The 16,963-nt window shown below is 43.5% G+C and overlaps 1 long non-coding RNA gene and 1 other non-coding gene across 2 annotated transcripts in view; one reads left to right on the top strand and one right to left on the bottom strand.

Moving 5' to 3' along the window:
- The window catches only part of LOC144152621 (uncharacterized), a 68,428-nt gene extending 53,225 nt beyond the window's left edge, over window positions 1-15,203 (bottom strand). The window contains exons 1-2 of the long non-coding RNA XR_013319197.1: window positions 15,060-15,203; window positions 494-648 (exon numbers count right to left, since the gene is read on the bottom strand). This is a non-coding gene — a long non-coding RNA (uncharacterized LOC144152621). The remainder of the gene's footprint in view (window positions 1-493; window positions 649-15,059) is intronic.
- On the top strand, window positions 5,076-5,148 carry Trnai-gau (transfer RNA isoleucine (anticodon GAU)). Its single transcript has one exon. It is a non-coding gene; the product is annotated as a tRNA-Ile (tRNA).
- Window positions 15,204-16,963: the final 1,760 nt, after the last annotated feature.

Here is a 16,963-nt window from a genome sequence, read left to right as displayed (position 1 = left end):
TAGTTTACCTTTTACAACAAAATAAACGCCTTACTGCTGCTCTGTTCCTTAAACTCAGTCAATCAGTCGTCGCTGAAGTGACAGCGAGCGTTAAAATATACAACACAAAATGGCGCATTTTTAGCGGTAGAAACATATCGTTTGATGTAGTCAACACAAACAATTTATTCATTTTTTTAGAAGCCTTCGAGTACGTTGGAGCGCATCCTTCTTTATGTAGATCTGCCATTGTTGTTGACTTTCAATCAGCGGTTACGGCGTAGTTACCTTAAGTGTATATCCTCATGTTTGCGTAATGATTTTTAACGCTTTGCGCTAAAACATATGATGCCCTCTTTTTTCACGCAACTTCTAAGCTGTGCAAAAACAGAAGACTCAAGTGAACAGCACAATTTTTAACCTAACCGGGATGTTAGTCCAAAAATTCACGAAGTATTGTGAGGCTCACTTCTACCTGTTCAGAGCATTGTGGGAACTGCAAAATTTCACTTACGATTGGTCTCCATAAAGAAATGTTTGGTTATACCAATAGTCGGTTTCCGTCAAATCATCCATCACAGTGCTAAGGCACGTTATATTTTTCCCCAAATATTTAAAATTAGGGCTATTTTGTTTGTACAACCAAATTCGCTCACTGGTGTTCAAGAACTGAAAAAAATGTAAGGGAGGTTTGAGTTAACTTGTTTGTTTCAAAAGTAATGCGCTTTAAAATATATATATATATATATATATATATATATATATATATATATATATATAGACTCTTTAAATGGTAGACGCATGATTAAAAACAAAAACAGTGGTTTACTGACGTTTCGACTGGAGGTCCAGTTTCACCTTGACGAAGACTGGTCCTCCAGTCGAAACGTCAGTAAACCACTGTTTTTGTTTTTATTCGTGCGTCTGCCATTTTCTCAAGTATTTCTTCTGGCTCCTCGAGAAGTTTTCTTTTACTGCTTATGTATATATATATATATATATATATATATATATATATATATATATATATATATATATATATATATATATATATATATATATATATATATATATATATATATATATATATATTTTATTTTCGTTACCTCAAAGGCCCCATGGAAAAGGGGCATTACATGAGGGGTGGGTAAGGTACACACAAAAAAGAAACAGTAGTACAGTGCATAAAAGACAAAAATACAAGGCATGAGTTTCAAATCAATACACAAGTTGTAAAATTTATAGATAACATAGCACCAGAGTCAATATAGCAGTTTCATATAAACTAGAACGAAGTCATGGCAAGCAGTGCTAATTTAAATAGTTCAGGGTCGCTTGTTTGTACAACATGGTCAGGCAGATTATTCCAAAGTTTTGCACAGGTTATAAAAAATGAGTTTGCATGTGGTTCGAGGGCGAGGATATGATAGCTGAATTGAATTATTACTGCGGCAAGGAGTTTGTGGGCGGGGGGTGACGTACTTACTGGGTGAGAGGGAATGATAGTATCTATGAAATAGGGCCATTTTGGCGAGTTTACGGCGGTGACTAAGGGGAGGAAGGTTGGCGCGTTGTTTTAATTCTGTGACACTTGTGAATGAAGAGAAGTCAGAATATGTAAACCTAACGGTGCGATTTTGAATGGCTTCCAGTTGATCGATGAGATAAGTTTGGTAAGGGTCCCAGATTGCTGAAGCGTACTCTAATTTGGGGCGGACGAGCGTGGTATAAGCCTGTAATTTGAGGTATTGTATATATTGTAAATATATATATGTATATATATGTATATATTGTAAAACGATGGAAGACCCCACACAAGTCGGCAGCAGTACCAGCAGTCTGGGTTTTAATCCGCCCGTCGGTGACTCGACAGAACAAGCCACTCGTGACGATGATTATCTACAGCAGATGATTATAATGGGTATGCACAGATGAGAGGTTGGCCCTACCAACTGACGGCGATTGGCCAGAGCATATATAAGGGTCCTACAGCGAAGCAAGTGCTCATTAACGTTGAATGCACTAACCCACGCCCACACTATATATAAATCTAGAGAAAGATAAAACTCCCAAAGCGTGCAGAAATAATATAAGTAAAGAGTCGGATACACAGCAAGAACAATAGCAAAGAATGTTTACTTACGTAGCGGCAACGGAACTTGCCTTCATCAGAGTACAGTTTTGCTGTCACAGACATTTCGAACACATTTCCTATATAGCTTTGCAGAAAACTGTCAGAAGGACCGGAGGATGTTTCGGAAACGGAGAGGGTGCATGCAGTCGGGCTAAGCCTGTGTAACAACACCAACAACAACAAAAGAAGAGAGACAGAAGATAGGAGGAGAGAGAGGAAGGGGTCGTATTTACAAGGCCGCGGTCAAGGTTGCCCCTCGACGGGGCAACGTACGTGGCATGGGCTGCAAGTGCGGAAGACTAGACAAGCGTGGTTTCAAACGGAAGGGAAAAGTATACAATATGGTATTCAGTGGTTTGGGAGACTGGTTCGGAGGGATTCATACAGGCATGAACGAATAATGTGTTTTGGGTGTGCCCCCCATGGATGGACAGATTAGACACAGTAAACAAAAGAGCATTGCACAAGAGCTAGCAACTTAGTAGGAAATAGGTAGGGTCAATAGATAACAAAAGGATAAACATTTCTAAGCGGTGGGGGGAACGTGGCCTCCTTCCCAAGGACAAATCACATTGTTAAGTCGCATTAGGCTAATAAAGTGCTGTATTTGGGGAGTTTCTGCGAATTCTCATGGGAAACTGAAGGGTAGGGTTAATGAAGAATGTGATAAAGTTAGTAAGAAAGTCGCCTAAATTCTTATTACGCCGGTAGACAACCCGTGGTGGTTCGGGGAATATGCCTTTTAAGCGTTCGCTTTGAATTAGAATATTGTGATGTTTTCTTAGTACGGTTGACACTCTTGGAGCAGAGGCCTAGTGGGTTAGAACTGAGTTTGTTTCCGGGTTAACGTTCGGACATTTTTTCTTACAGATTTTGTTACGGTATAATTGGTTGGCTCGCACAATAGCATCGTCAATAACTTGTTCCAGGTATTTCTTATTCAGGAGAGCGCTCTTGAGTTCTCGACAGTTTGAGTCAGATCGGCTTGGTTCGTTTAAATTCTCATAAAACGGTGTGCTTGGCTGTACGGTATTGCTGTCTTACAGTGTCTGACATGGCTCCTTTGGAAGTGCAAATACTACCGCGTGTCGGTCGGTTTTCTATAGAGTTCAGTGTGAAGTCGACCTTGTGAAGTAGTAACGGTGTCGTCCAGAAAGGTTACACTGTGTTCCGAATAGGAATGAGCAAGGGAAATAGTAGGATGGGCTAGTTTAATTGCCTCAAATGAAGGTGAGGAGCTCCGCGTCAGCATGCTGCCAGATCAAGAATATCTCGCCAATATACCTTTTATAGTACATTGGCTTTAGGTTTTAAGTAACAAGAAAGTTTGATTCCAGGTGAGCCAAAAAGATATTGGCGTAGTTGGGTCCGATTCGAGTTCCAAAACTGCTAGAACAGAGGCCCTCGCTATACATGTAGCGAATCAGAATAGGAAATGAGGGGGTCGTTGAAATAACACAGAAAATAAGAGTTCGCAGTCAAGAACACCTCGGAAAGCAATGGGGAGGATGTGGTAGGTCATGGAAACAGATAAAGAATTTGGAAAGAACGAAAGTGGAGAAAAAATGCCTGCCAGGTGGGATCCGAACCCACAACCTCCAGAATACCGGTCTGGTGCGATAACTACTACGCTACCGGCGGGGCGATTTTCCCCTCCACTTTCTGGGGTATTTATATTAACGTATTTTTGTTTCCTATTCTTGGGAGTGGTAGCCAGCCCCACTCGGACTACTGGGGGTGAAGGAGACCCTCTTTTTAACCCCCGGGCCGTGACTCGAGTGTCTATGACATGTAAAAAGTGGTCGACCAGCGTTGAACCCTCTTAAGGTTTCTATGGCACCAAGACTGCTAGAACAGAGGCCCTCGCTATGCATGACCCGAATCAGAATAGGAAATTAGGGGCTCGTTAAAAGAGCACACAAAATAAGAGTTGGCAGACAAAAACAACTCGGAAAGCAAAGGGGAGGATGTGGTAGGTCATTGAAACAGATAAAGAATTTGGAAAGAAAGAATGTGGAGAAAAAATGCGTGCCAGGTATATATATATATATATATATATAGATATTTATATAGAAATAATACTTTGGAGAAGGTAGTGGCCTCAGACCTCTGCCAACGTTTCGACAAGGAGACTTGTCTTTTTCAAGGCATCAGGGTTCATCTGATGCCTTGAATTCTGATGAACCCTGATGCCTTGAAAACGACAAGGCTCCTTGTTGAAACACTGGCAGAGGTCTGAGGCCACAACCTCACTACCTTCTCCAAAGTATTATTTCTATCTGTTTCTATCTGGTGACTATCTTCAAAGCCCTCTCGTCCCCTGTATATATATATATATATATATATATATATATATATATATATATATATATATATATATATATATATATATATATATATACCTGCCACGTTGGAACCGAACCCACGACCTCCAGAATACCGGTCTGGTGCGGTAAATACCTTAACATAAATACCCCAGAAAGTGGAGGGGAAAATCAGCCCACCGGTAGCGTAGTGGTTATCGCCCCAGACCAGTATTCTGGAGGTCATGGGTTCGGATCCCACCTGGCAGGCATTTTTTCTCCACTTTCTTTCTTTCTTTCCCAATTCTTGATCTGTTTCAATGACCTACCACATCCTCCCCTTTGCTTTCCGAGGTTTTCTCGACTGCCAACTCTTATTTCTGTCTTATTTTTAACGAGCCCCTCATTTTCTATTCTGATTCGCTACATGCACAGCGAGGGACTCTGTTCTGGCAGTCTTGGTGACATATGGAGTTTACGAGGGTTCAACGATGGTCGACCACTCTTCACATGTCGTAGACACTCGAGTCACGGCCCGGGGGTTAAAAAGAAGGTCCCCTTCACCCCGACTAGTCCGAGTGGCGCTGGCTACCACCCCTAACCACAGGAAACAAAAATACCTTAACATAAATACTCCAGAAAGCGGAGTGGAAAATCGCCCGCCGGTAGCGTAGTGGTTATCGCACCAGACCGATATTCTGGAGATCGTGGGTTCGGATCCCACCTGGCAGGCAATTTTTGTCCACTTTCTTTCTTTCTTTCCACATTCTTTATCTGTTTCAATGACCTACCACATCCTCCCCTTTGCTTTGCGAGGTTTTCTCGACTGCCAACTCTTATTTCTGTCTTATATATATATATATATATATATATATATATATATATATATATATATATATATATATATAGTTATATATCCTTATATCATTTATATATATAGATATCTGCGAAATGTCAAGAATGGTAGACCAGCGTTGAAACCTCTTGGCTTAAGATTGTTATGGCCCCAAGACCAACAGGCCGGGAGTACGACAAACATACGTTAAGGATTGGTTTTTGCGTGCGGGAAAAGAAATTGTAGTGCCGACATATAGACATCTACCGGTTAGAGAAACGCTACCTTTTGCGCACTGCTTGCCACGAATGGAACTCCGTTTTCTTAATTGGTGGTGGAAAACTAAGACCAGTTTGTTCTTTTATTTATAAATTAAGAACGGTTTGTGATGTCCGCCTACAAAAGATGCTGTACAAATCTTTGGGTGAATCGATATTGAGGTACGGGATAACGATTTATGGGTGGGCTTGAAAAGTGAAATAAAATATTTTAAATAACATTATTCGTAAAATTCCAAGAAACGTTCTTTATGGATCAACATGCATTACGGCAGCCAATGGAGATATACTGGGTATTAACTCTATGATGACAGTACAAGAACTTCTGGTGGCTATATTGCTCACAAAACACCTTTTTATTGATAAATACAAAATAAAGAACAAGAAAACGCGGGACGTACGTCATATAGAACCTTTTATCAGAGCTAGAGTTTACACAGGCTATGGTAAAACAACATGGGCCTTCTATGTACCTTTTTATTTTAATAAATTGCTTTCAGACTCTTCAGTGGCTTCAGCTAGAACACTGAAAAAACGTATAAATGATTGGGTGCAATCAGAGTAGAGTGTATTGTCCCTCTGTAATGTTATTTCAACAGTGTTGTATGAAATTGCCCGTTCTTTTATGTGAGCTCGCTTCTTGGTTGACAATCATGAAAATAATGGTACTAGTTATTCAGTTCTCCTATATGTTTAGTTGTTGTTGCGCCTTTAGTAATGTATGTGCTTTTTCTTCGTTATGTATGTGCTTTACTGCTCTTATTTTTATGTGCACAGTTCATGCACAGTCTTGTTATTCAATTGCACAGTCAGTTGCTTTCTGTCTATTGTTGTAAGCTGATTGTGGGATTGATGTTTGTGTGATCACTAAGCTACCCCGTCCGCATACAAGCTCCTTCGAGTGCTTCTGCGCTAAGTCAAGAAAGCATATTGTATCATAAGAGAAATAAACGAAAACTTCAAACTTCAAACTTCAAAACAATTCTGTTTTGTTTCAAGAGGTATTACAAAAGGCGAAAGTGCAACTGGTTCTGATAAATAGCGATTATAGAAGTTCCCCCAGCTTTTTTGGAATTCTAAAAGCTTACTGAACTCACTAGATTAAATCGATATAAATGGCAATCACTGAGCTCACATGCCGAATTGTTTCGGTGTCTGCGCTTGTGTCCCGCGGTGGTGTAGTCGCGAGCAAGCGCATCAGGATAGCTAGGTTGCGCTGTCTCACACTTCGAATGCCGCTCCTCGCCGTTTTGTTTCTGTCGACGCACGTCCCGACTACAGCGGCGGGGTCGGCAGGTCTAGGCCGGCCGTGGCCGACGCTTTTCTTTCGGGACGCAGCCCCAGCGAATTCTGGGTAACAGCATGCAGAATCTCTCGTGTTACTTTTTGTAGAGCCACTTGAGCGAATTCATGTGACGTCGCATGGGCAGTTCTTGTGGCTGTCGTTTACAGCTTTGCCCTCCAACCACCTTCACAGCGTGGACTGGAGCCAATTTTTTTCTATAGCCACTGCGCGAAGGTCAACGCGCCAGGGACGCCGTGCGTTCTCCTCGAGGCAGGCGCTCACATACGCTCAGGGTTTTCTGTTTGCGTCATCAGGGATTTGTGCCCGCATAAACAGCTCTGCTGCTAAAAGCTACTGGCGAAAAATGCAGGTTAGATAGTTTTAGCTCACCGTTTCTGACGGTACCCTCCGCTCCGCTCGCAAGCGGTAGCACCATTGCGCATGTGTGGCGCGCAAGGCGCTAGCGGTGATACCGGAGCGGGGAGCTGCTCCTCTAGCTGTGACCTCTTAGCGGACCATAGCGGTAGCTCGCGCTATTACGCGGTATTCGCCCCGAGCGCGAACAGAGTCGGCCCCTGGCGGCGGCGGGACGAACCGCTCCTAGTGTGGATGGCGCTCTCGCGTCGTCTGCTTTTTCACGTTGCGTGCGGCGCAAGACGCGTGCTGCACACGACGAAACAACCAATATGTGTGCTCGTTTGGCAGTAAGCAATGACATAGTTACCTCTGCTTGTGCATTTCCTCTAGAAACGCAATAATCAGCGGCCGTTGCGGGTTAATGCGCTGGTTTAATTCCGCGAAACATCTTCGCCGTGGTCACCGCGGCTTGAGTGTGAACATCAATTGCTTCCACACATTGCACTTTTCCTATTGCAGAGTGCAGTCGTCTGCCGTTTCGGGAACGTCGAAGGGTGCTTTTTGAAGGTGGCGTGGTGATTATTTAAAGGATAAAAGTTTAGTACGCGAAACGGGTAAGAAGCGACAAGACCTGTGCATACGCGTGCAAATTCCACACCCTTGTAAAACTGCGCTGTGTCCTTATAGAAAGAAGAAACAAACAAACACATTTACACTGCACACGACCCCTGAGCTATCGCCCATACATTACCGGACACGTATTTTACACCAGCAAACGCCTGTGTGATCGTGTCCTTCCCGTATATTTCTAAAATAAATACCATTAGTCGTGTTTATACTGAGGAGGAGGAATAAACATTTATTCAACTGTATCGAGTTGCTAATTTTACGTATTATTTAAAATACGTTTCTATGGATGCGCTAGAGTATTTAGGGGGGATTTTTGGTAAAATTAAGCAGTTGTGAGTTTGCGTCTGTCATGTGGCATTTCGTGTGTCATTTTCATATATATCATTTTCAAATCCGACATGAATCACCTTGTCCAGAAACGTGTCTCACTCAGCATAACCAAATGCCTAATATGGTCACGTCTTAACCTCTTAAGGTGGACCTAAGTTTAAAGAAAGAGGAGAAAACGTGTAATATAATGCACGTTGTTGCCCACATGTGTGAGGGGTGTGTGCCTTGACTCGCTGATTTTTTCTTAATTTTTTCCCACAATGCTTGCTTTCAATACATTTTTGAAAAAGGCGAACCACAATTTCTGGACAATCTCGGACCAAAGGGGGGTTAATTAATTTTGAAAATACGTGTTAAAGTACTGCTTTTTCACCGCTACAGAACACAACTCCTAGTGTAGTTTCGATTGTAAGTATTGATAACCATAGTTTGGCTTTTCGCGTTACATGCGTTCTCTTCTCTCTGTTCTTGCAACGTTGGCAGGACCCCCCCCCCCTCTTCCCGAAAAAAAAAACAAAAAAAAAGAAATGCACATAATTTCATTTTTTAACCAATCCTCAAGAATTAAATGCCAAGACAAAGGCGATATTCAGTTTACAAAACAAAGTAGTCACCGGGAACCCGTTGCGCTGATTCGCAACGAGAAATAAAAAGGAAATGTTTTACTACATCTGCAAAAGCGCAACTTCGATCATTTATTGCCATCTTTAGGGTTCGTAAGTGACCTTATACGCAAGAATGCAAACACATGTCGCTGTTGCAGGCACCTGTTAGATTTTAAAAGGAACGATGGTCAACAGAGCAGCCGTAACAGAAAATTTGTGCTCACTGTGAGGTCCCAGAAGCTTGGTTTGCACACTGTAAACCTGCTTGTCACTTTGCTAAAACCTAGCTAAACATGAGATGTTGATTGTACTGCGTGCGTTGGCAATTAATTTCGCAAGTTCACTTGCGACGAAAGCCGTAAATAAGTGATCTGAAACCGTTATTCATCAATTTGATTGATGATTGTAGGTTTTAACGCGCCGACGCAACGCAGGCGATGAGGCGCGCCGTAGTGGAGGGCTCCGGATTAATTTTGACCACCTTGGGATCTTTAACGTGCGCCGAAATCTCGTACACACGGGCGTTTTTGCTTTTCGCCTCCATCAGAAAAGCGGCCGCCGCGGCCGGGAATCGAACCTGTTATTCATCAAACCTTCAGAGTCGCTAAAATTTAATTTAAAAGACCCGTTAGAGCGGTTACATTTATATCTCTGCGTTGATCAAAATTCAGTAATTTTATGTTGCCTTTTGAACCCACAAAAAATATCGTAAGCTCTTAGAAAGAATTTCGGGGCAGTTAAGTAGTGTTACCATTTCAGGGCATCCCACAAATGCAAGAATGCGTCACGCTACCAGTGAAAGCGATTGAGATTGCCGTTGTAAACTGAATTTCAGAGATCGAGGATTCCTGATTTGTTTCTAATTATGCTTTTATTGAAGGCTCAAAGCCATAGTCTGGAAAGATCTAGGTTGCTACGAGCCACAGCGTACAAGTTCATTGTCACAATTACGGCAATTCTGAGATTCCCGATGAGCCGTCGCTTTTTTTGGCGTAGCAATGAAAACTGACTGCCGCTTCCATGCTATACATTGAACGTTGAGGAACCGAACTACAGCATACCACTCTTGTTTGCACCTTTCGTGCGCACACACTGCGAGAAAAAAGCACGAAGCGCGCCCACAGTGTGCATTCTTACGGGCCGCTCAGCGGAGCATCCACACTAGCAGCGCGACGGTGTCGCCACCTACATGTCGAGCTCGCGGCGAATAGTGAGGTGAGCGCGTTGCGGTGAACTCCGTTTCTTCAGTTAAAACACGAGCTAGGAAAGCGCGAAAGCGCTTCCGATTAGGCAACGGTGCACACATGTTAACGACATTTGGAACGCAAGCGAAAAGCGGCGACCGAAGAGCGGGGTCTTCTTTTATGCACCTCCGAGAGAGGCAGACTTGCCTTGGCTAATCAGAAGTTGAGCTGCTACTTTGAATAAATTTTCTTGCCATTATAAAGTGTCAGCGACTAAATAAATAATAAGGTTAAGTAAGACAATTAACGCGGCAATTTGCTTCATTTGAGTGCCTAAACTACAAATTCTCACATTTCCTGTGGATGACGTTTTGGTTTGTCCAGCCACAGGAAACGAGCAGTGATGCGAATGATTCCCCGCTCGCTGAGGGCGATTGCGTAGCAAAAAGCGTCCTGCTGCTGACGCTCCAGTCGCGCTGAGCGGGCCGCCGCCAGCAGAGAGGAGCGTCACAAATGGTCACCTGAAATTCTCTATTAACAGCCACCACGTCATAGTAGCCGAAGACCTAGCCAAGTCCTGTTACCTCGCCTCCCTTCGACCCAGCCAGGGCTCCCCCGCTTAATCAGTGGTGCCAGGGTATTTCCAAGCTGCACTTTTCAAAAAATATCACGTGGGCACAAGAAAAGTATCCGCATCAAAGAAGGTAGCACTGTAGCGAGCGACACGGCAAGATTTTGCCGCCCGGACAACTACGATCAGCAAGGAGGGAGCTGATCATAGCCCAAGCAGAGGACTGGACGACGCCGGACGCTTCTTACGAGGCGCAAGGTCACGCGCACCTCTGCTGGCAATATAAATCATTTCGAGCCCCAGCGCTCTCGTGAATGGTTGCCTCTGTACCATTGCTGACTAGGGTTTAATGTGCCCGCTTTACAGAATGAACAAATCTATGTATGAGAAACGCAAAACTTGTGAAAATGTGCAGTGTCACGAGAGATCTCAGCATTGTGGCCAGTGAGTAGAAAAAAATCCGGCCATCGTAATGCGTGCCAAAAAACAAACACTCACAAGCGACAACTGATATAGAAAGATGGTGTAGCAGTATAGAAGATATTATCAGTGCCGTCGCGCTTTCAGCATCAATTACATAACATACTTAAGTTGCTCAAGGAATTTCTTCACCCAATTATTTATTTATTTATATCGCCACGATTTTCAGCATAGTGGTATTGCAGAAGCGTGATACACGCTAAAATCACTGCGCAACAAAACTACAAAGGGTCATAAAACTCGTAGCTATATCGGCGAGATGCTCCGAATACAAAATAAACGCACAATTTTTTTTTGCAACGCACATTTTTTTCGACTTTGTTAATACAATTAAACAAAGCCAACTCTTCCTTTAAATTTTAGGTAATAACTTGTATTTCTTATGCTGAGGGTAAATGCAAACGCAGTCTAGCCAGTATATGAAAATTGATGTCAGTTTCCCAACAGAACGTCAGGGCATTTGTTAGGGCGCTTCAATAATTCCTTCCTCTATCCCAGATCTCTTGTTTGAATGTTTTCGAACAAAATTGATGTTCCTTCCCGTTTGCAATAACGGAGACGATTCGAGGCTACTTTCTTGAGTGGAGGTGTTTCTGCGGAATCCTTTTTATGCTCCAAGGATATCCTTTTTTTTTAATTCCGAAAGGCACCATGTTGTTGTATATGCACATTCGCGGACAACGGCCGCTACCCAGAGCAGCGGCACAAAACTAGACACGTGTGATTTTAAAAGTGCAATCTATCAGGCCGGAATTACGTAAATGCGATGCGCAAGACCACAGAATTTCATACAATTATATATACAGAAAAATCTGGAGCTGTCATCGTCCACCGCGATTGACGTAATGGGTAGAATTGGATTCACTTTGGCAATATGTGGCTCGCGCAAAATACTATTGATTGGATCGTGCAGCCAGTTCTGTTTTTGTTGTACCGTACTTACCCGATTCTAACGCGCAGTTTTTTCCGGAAAAATAGGTCGAAAAATCGTATGCGCGTTACAATCGGATACGAAACCGAAACTGCCGAAACAGCGGAAATTTCGCCCCACCCATCGCCATCGCCATCTCAAGATGGCGCCAAAGCTTTTAGCAACGATTTTTCGGTAGCAGGAAGCATAGGCGCCTAGGCTTTTCTATCGGCGTTCACATAAATCGTCAAATCGTTCCACTTGCGCGCTTGATAACAGCAATGGCAGCAGCGGCTCTCACACGTTCAAAACGAGCGGTCGGCTGAAGCGTGCGCCTCTGGAGAAGGTCGCGAGATGGTCGTGCGAGGCATGTGCCACGATCCCGTCGACCATGGTTGAACGTTCTTTCAGAAGTGTGGCATCGCGAACACGCTTGACGGCACCGAGGACGAGATGTTGTGGTCAGCAGAAAGCGATGAGGAGTGAGATGAGTGAGAATACTTCGGGAATCAATTCGCCCGTTTCTCTCGCACTCGTTTTTCTTCCCCACAAAGTTCCGTGCGCGTTACAATCGGAGGTGCAAGTTTTTTCGGTTTTTTTGCCAAGAAAATCAGGTGCGCGTTAGAATCGGGGGCACGTTAGAATCGGGTAATTACGGTAGTTTTGCTCGCTCGCGTTTGCTAGGGCAGGTAATATAAGGCGCGTTAGAAAGAAGCTTTGGCAATGTGTTTGCGTTTGAACTCGTTGTCACACGCACGCTGGCACTGCGCTGAATCAACATGATCTATAGCCACACTTCAGTCCGGCGTGTTGTCACGCATTTGTTGCCGCAAGAAGAAGCACGAAATTTCAAATACGGCGGTGAATTTTCCTGCGTATTAAGTGTTGCGGCGCCGCGCAGTAGGCAGAGCGTTATATATGCGTGGCTTAGGCAAACTACAAAATGTTTGTTACAGCCAACCGTGTAGCCTGTCGGAACACACCAACTTGGGCCGCACACCTGTGAGTCCCGAGATAAGTGAATGTCCCGTGCTCCGGCTTTTAAAACACTTCTTTACAATTAAAATGTTTCCTATTTTAAGAACGAAATATTCTCAATAATAAAAACGGCCAGATTTGAGACTTTTAGAAATAGTTTGTGAAGACTTCCTTGTTCCGCTATTCCTGGCAGCAAGAGGCGGACGTGCTCCGCAAACCCCCATTTTTAAAGTTCTGCTTTTTACTAAATACGCCTTCTTATTTTGTCCCATGCGAGTTGGTAAGAACTCAATTTTCTCTTCACAGAGTAATTTTAAATAGTGAACCCCGCAGCAAATGTTTTCTGGAAGAACAACAATATTCGCAGTCGTAGCCACATGTCAATCCTGCGCAATCCGGTTCCACTAGTACCCAGCGTTCCCATTAAAGCGTAAAAATACATACATAATATTCGCTAGCTGCTGTGCTGGCAAGCCGTCCGCGGACAGCTGCATGCTGGCTACGATGCTGGCACACCGTAAGTGCAAGCCACACTAAATCGCCACCACGGTGATCATGTGGTTTTCTCGTGCTGCAAGAGTGCTCTGGTGCAAGATCTCTCCCGCGCTTTTTTTGGTAGCCGCCAGGGAAATGCATTCTTTCAAGGCGTCTTGATTCTCGCCGAGACGGCGTGCGCTAGCGGAAGTTGCGGTGGGGAAGCGGGAATAGGTTGGCGCAAAACGTCAACAGCGCGTTATCACACCCTCCACCTCTCATTGTCCTTTGCGCTCTGCGGCACTCAAGAAACGCGGTTCGGAGCCATTTGCTCTACGACAAGAAAAACAAGCCGACCCTGCAGAAAAGGTGTTCAGCTGCTGCCGACGTCGGCTAACGGCGAGGGGAATGACAGGGCGCCGCTAGTTTGCACGAACTATAAGGGCCGCCTCTGAGTTCGCATTTACGCTAGCGGCGAACTCCTCTCCACATATTATTGTAATAAACTCTATGCGCACAACCACGGGTGACCAGAAGAAAAATAACTACCCTCTTACGTGCTTGTACGACGGCAAAGCGTAGGTGGAGCTGGCGTAGACAGGGCTGGCGCCGATCGCAACGGGACAGTGTTTTAAAATAGTCGAATCCAGCAAAGACACAAAGGTGAACTGGTGCTATAGAACACTTCGCGCTTCAAGCACAAGTGGGGCATTGGGATGTTTTGCGTATGCACATAAACTGTACATAACTCGGGTCATTAACAGCATCACTGGAACAGCCAGCGTGGGTCTCGGAGTCAGCATCAGTAACCGGGAAACGCGTCCTAAGCAACGTGTCTTTGAAACTCCCCTATGCACGAAGCGTTTCATAGCACGTGCTTTAACTAGGCCGTAGCGCAACTCTACCGCTTACGGTTGTATACCGCAGATGAAATAACGAGCGCAAAAACACAACTAAGCGATCGCACAGGCCGGCAAAAAAACGATCCCACTCGCGCTCTCCTAATACATGGAGGCAGAAAGGAGCAGGGGTGCATCGCATATTGTACATATTGAAGCTATTCGAAAGCACATAGCAGAAGCGAATGCCGGAGCAAATCTTCAAAAGCTGCACGAGTACCAAACTCTTAGAGGAAGAGGCGTGGAAGAAAATTGCTCAGGCATTCAATTGGGCAATAATGCGTTTTCATTCTGAACTATAATAAAGAAGGGTTTTTGTGTCTTTTAACTTTTTTTGTATAACGCTGGGGCTCATAAAACTTCGGTTAAACCGCGAAAACGTCTTATAATGTCCTCCCCCCCACCCCGTCAATAGATTTTAATGGTTGCAGTGCAATTCGATGCAATCACTACATACTTTTAAAATTATTTTACCTTCATGGACACAGCAATCGCAATAATGTAACAGTTAACAAATACTTATCGGGGTTGTGTCTTATTTCGCGAATTAGCTGACTCCAACAACTGGTCACGCGTTTTAAAAGAGCATGCGCTCTAAAGTGAGCATCGATTGTTCAATCCACAAATTGTTGTTTTCTACCTTAAATTTGTCAACGTTAGCAGTGTATTCAATCCGCATGAGCGAAACACTCTGCAGTTAGAAAGGAAAACTTCGCATAGTGTAACATGCAAGTCCACGTTTCAAACAAAATGCTGCGTAACAACTTGTACATTTTAACTGAAACTTTTAGAATCTGAGAAAAGCAATGCCAAAGAAAATGTCTTACTTTAGCTATGTCAAAAAAATGCACTTTCTGAACATCCCGTGAGTTAGCATTTGTAATAACAGTGAATGCATAGATGAAAAATAGTTTATAGCACCACATTTTCGTTCCTTTACAGTCGCCGTATTCATACCACCTCATGGCGCTGGTATTTATATCCGTCCGGCCATACAACGTGTATACGAGGGTAAAATGTCTACATACCCAAACGCGACATCTGTAGGCATAAAAAAACGGAATTATTTTTGTTTGCCTTTGGTGCCTTAATCTCAAAAACATGCTCGAAAATTTTATTAAAGGTCAAAGAAAAGGTTTCAGCGAAAGCGTCTCGTAAAACACCCTTATAAAAATAAAAGCATTCTTGGGGTGGCTATAGTCTAAGCGTCATGCAGTTTCGACCATAGCTAGCTCTAAAGGTTAGCAATGACGTGAAAAGGCACTCGAAGTTTTTTGTACGCGATTAAGGCCGAAGTTCGAAGTGAACGGGCAGAAGTTCGAAGTAAAAAACCGATTCACCGAATCGCACCAAGCCTGTTTACTGAAATACCATCTACCCCGTATTTTCAATGGTAACTGACACACAAACATCAACAGTTTTATAAAGCACTCTTAAAGACCACCTGCATGAGTAAATGGAGCGGTATCAAGAAAAACGTTTCGTGAAGCGCTATGTGATTCCATTAGGTGCAGGGGTACTCTGATATTCCGAAATTTGTGTCGAATCTGCTCCAACTGAACGGAGAAAAATAGCATAAAGATTTTTATGTGTACTGTAAAGGACCAAGAACTGGTAGGCTTACCAAATGAAAACATCAGGCACAGTGGGAAGCAATCGGTCCGGAGACCGAGCTATACTATCGTCTGGTGCCCAGTAAGAAACCTCTCCCATGGTTTTCTACAGAGCTGCCTCTGAACAATACTTGCTGTGGCATTGGTTGTTGTTTAAATAAATTAAGCATGTTTTTGGTAAGTCCGTAACGCTCTCATTTATTTTGGTCCGTCCAATTGAGGCACTAGATTCAGGAATTTGTTTAGGCTAATACTGTAAGCTTTATTAAATAAATACATCCGGAACAGCCATGCTTGGAATAAGGCAATTTGGTAAATGGGAACCCCAATTTTGGGTTGCAATGAATACGCGGCGTTTCATTCTAGGTATACTCATTTAACGAACCACAAATATATGTCAGCAGGCGGGAACTCCTATTTTAAAATTATTAATAAATAAAGCAACTGAATATTTGAAAACATCAGTAAAGAGGAAAGAAAGAAAATTTTAAATTACCATTGTTGTAAAAATTGCCGTATTCGACGAATAAAAAATAGAAATCAAAAAGTGGGGATTTCAGTTGTTCTAAACGTAGCAACTCCTTAAATAGGCGCAATTTGTAAGCGATGCGCCAAGTTAAATGTATCTTGATTGTAAAATAGTGAAGGTGTATTGAATCGCGTTTATTCCATTTGAGACGTTGCCCTAAAACAGACCCGGTTCTCACTACAGATTTTGTTCATTCCTTAATTCATTGTTGAGGACCGGTGCAAGGCACAAAAACACGGTGACAATTTGTCACTCTTGTTGATGGTCACCTCATTTGTAACTCGCGAATACGCTTCCGAATCTTGCGGTGAGCGGGGGGGGGGGGGGGGGGAAATGCCATAGGCTGCCACGTAACATTCTTCTGGTTGAGGATTCGGTTCCGATGCCAATAACTCTCGACCGAGCAACTTTTAACTATACGGAGCATCAGAGTGTACGACATATATGCCGCCGAACGACGCCTGCTACCAATGAGGGTGTTTCCAAAGCACTGCTTATGGTTACGCCTGTTGTCGTCGTGCCAGGCTGTTTCTCCAGTACAGACAGCATCAATAAGGAAAGGTGGCTACGAACGTTTCAAACGGCCAGA

The sequence above is a fragment of the Haemaphysalis longicornis genome, unplaced genomic scaffold (genome assembly GCF_048455015.1).
Source record: "Haemaphysalis longicornis isolate Haplotype H1 unplaced genomic scaffold, Haemaphysalis longicornis Haplotype H1 scaffold_9, whole genome shotgun sequence".
Taxonomy (NCBI): Eukaryota; Metazoa; Arthropoda; class Arachnida; order Ixodida; family Ixodidae; genus Haemaphysalis; species Haemaphysalis longicornis.
Note: the sequence above shows the minus strand (reverse complement) of the source record. Positions and strands in the feature narration are given on the sequence as shown.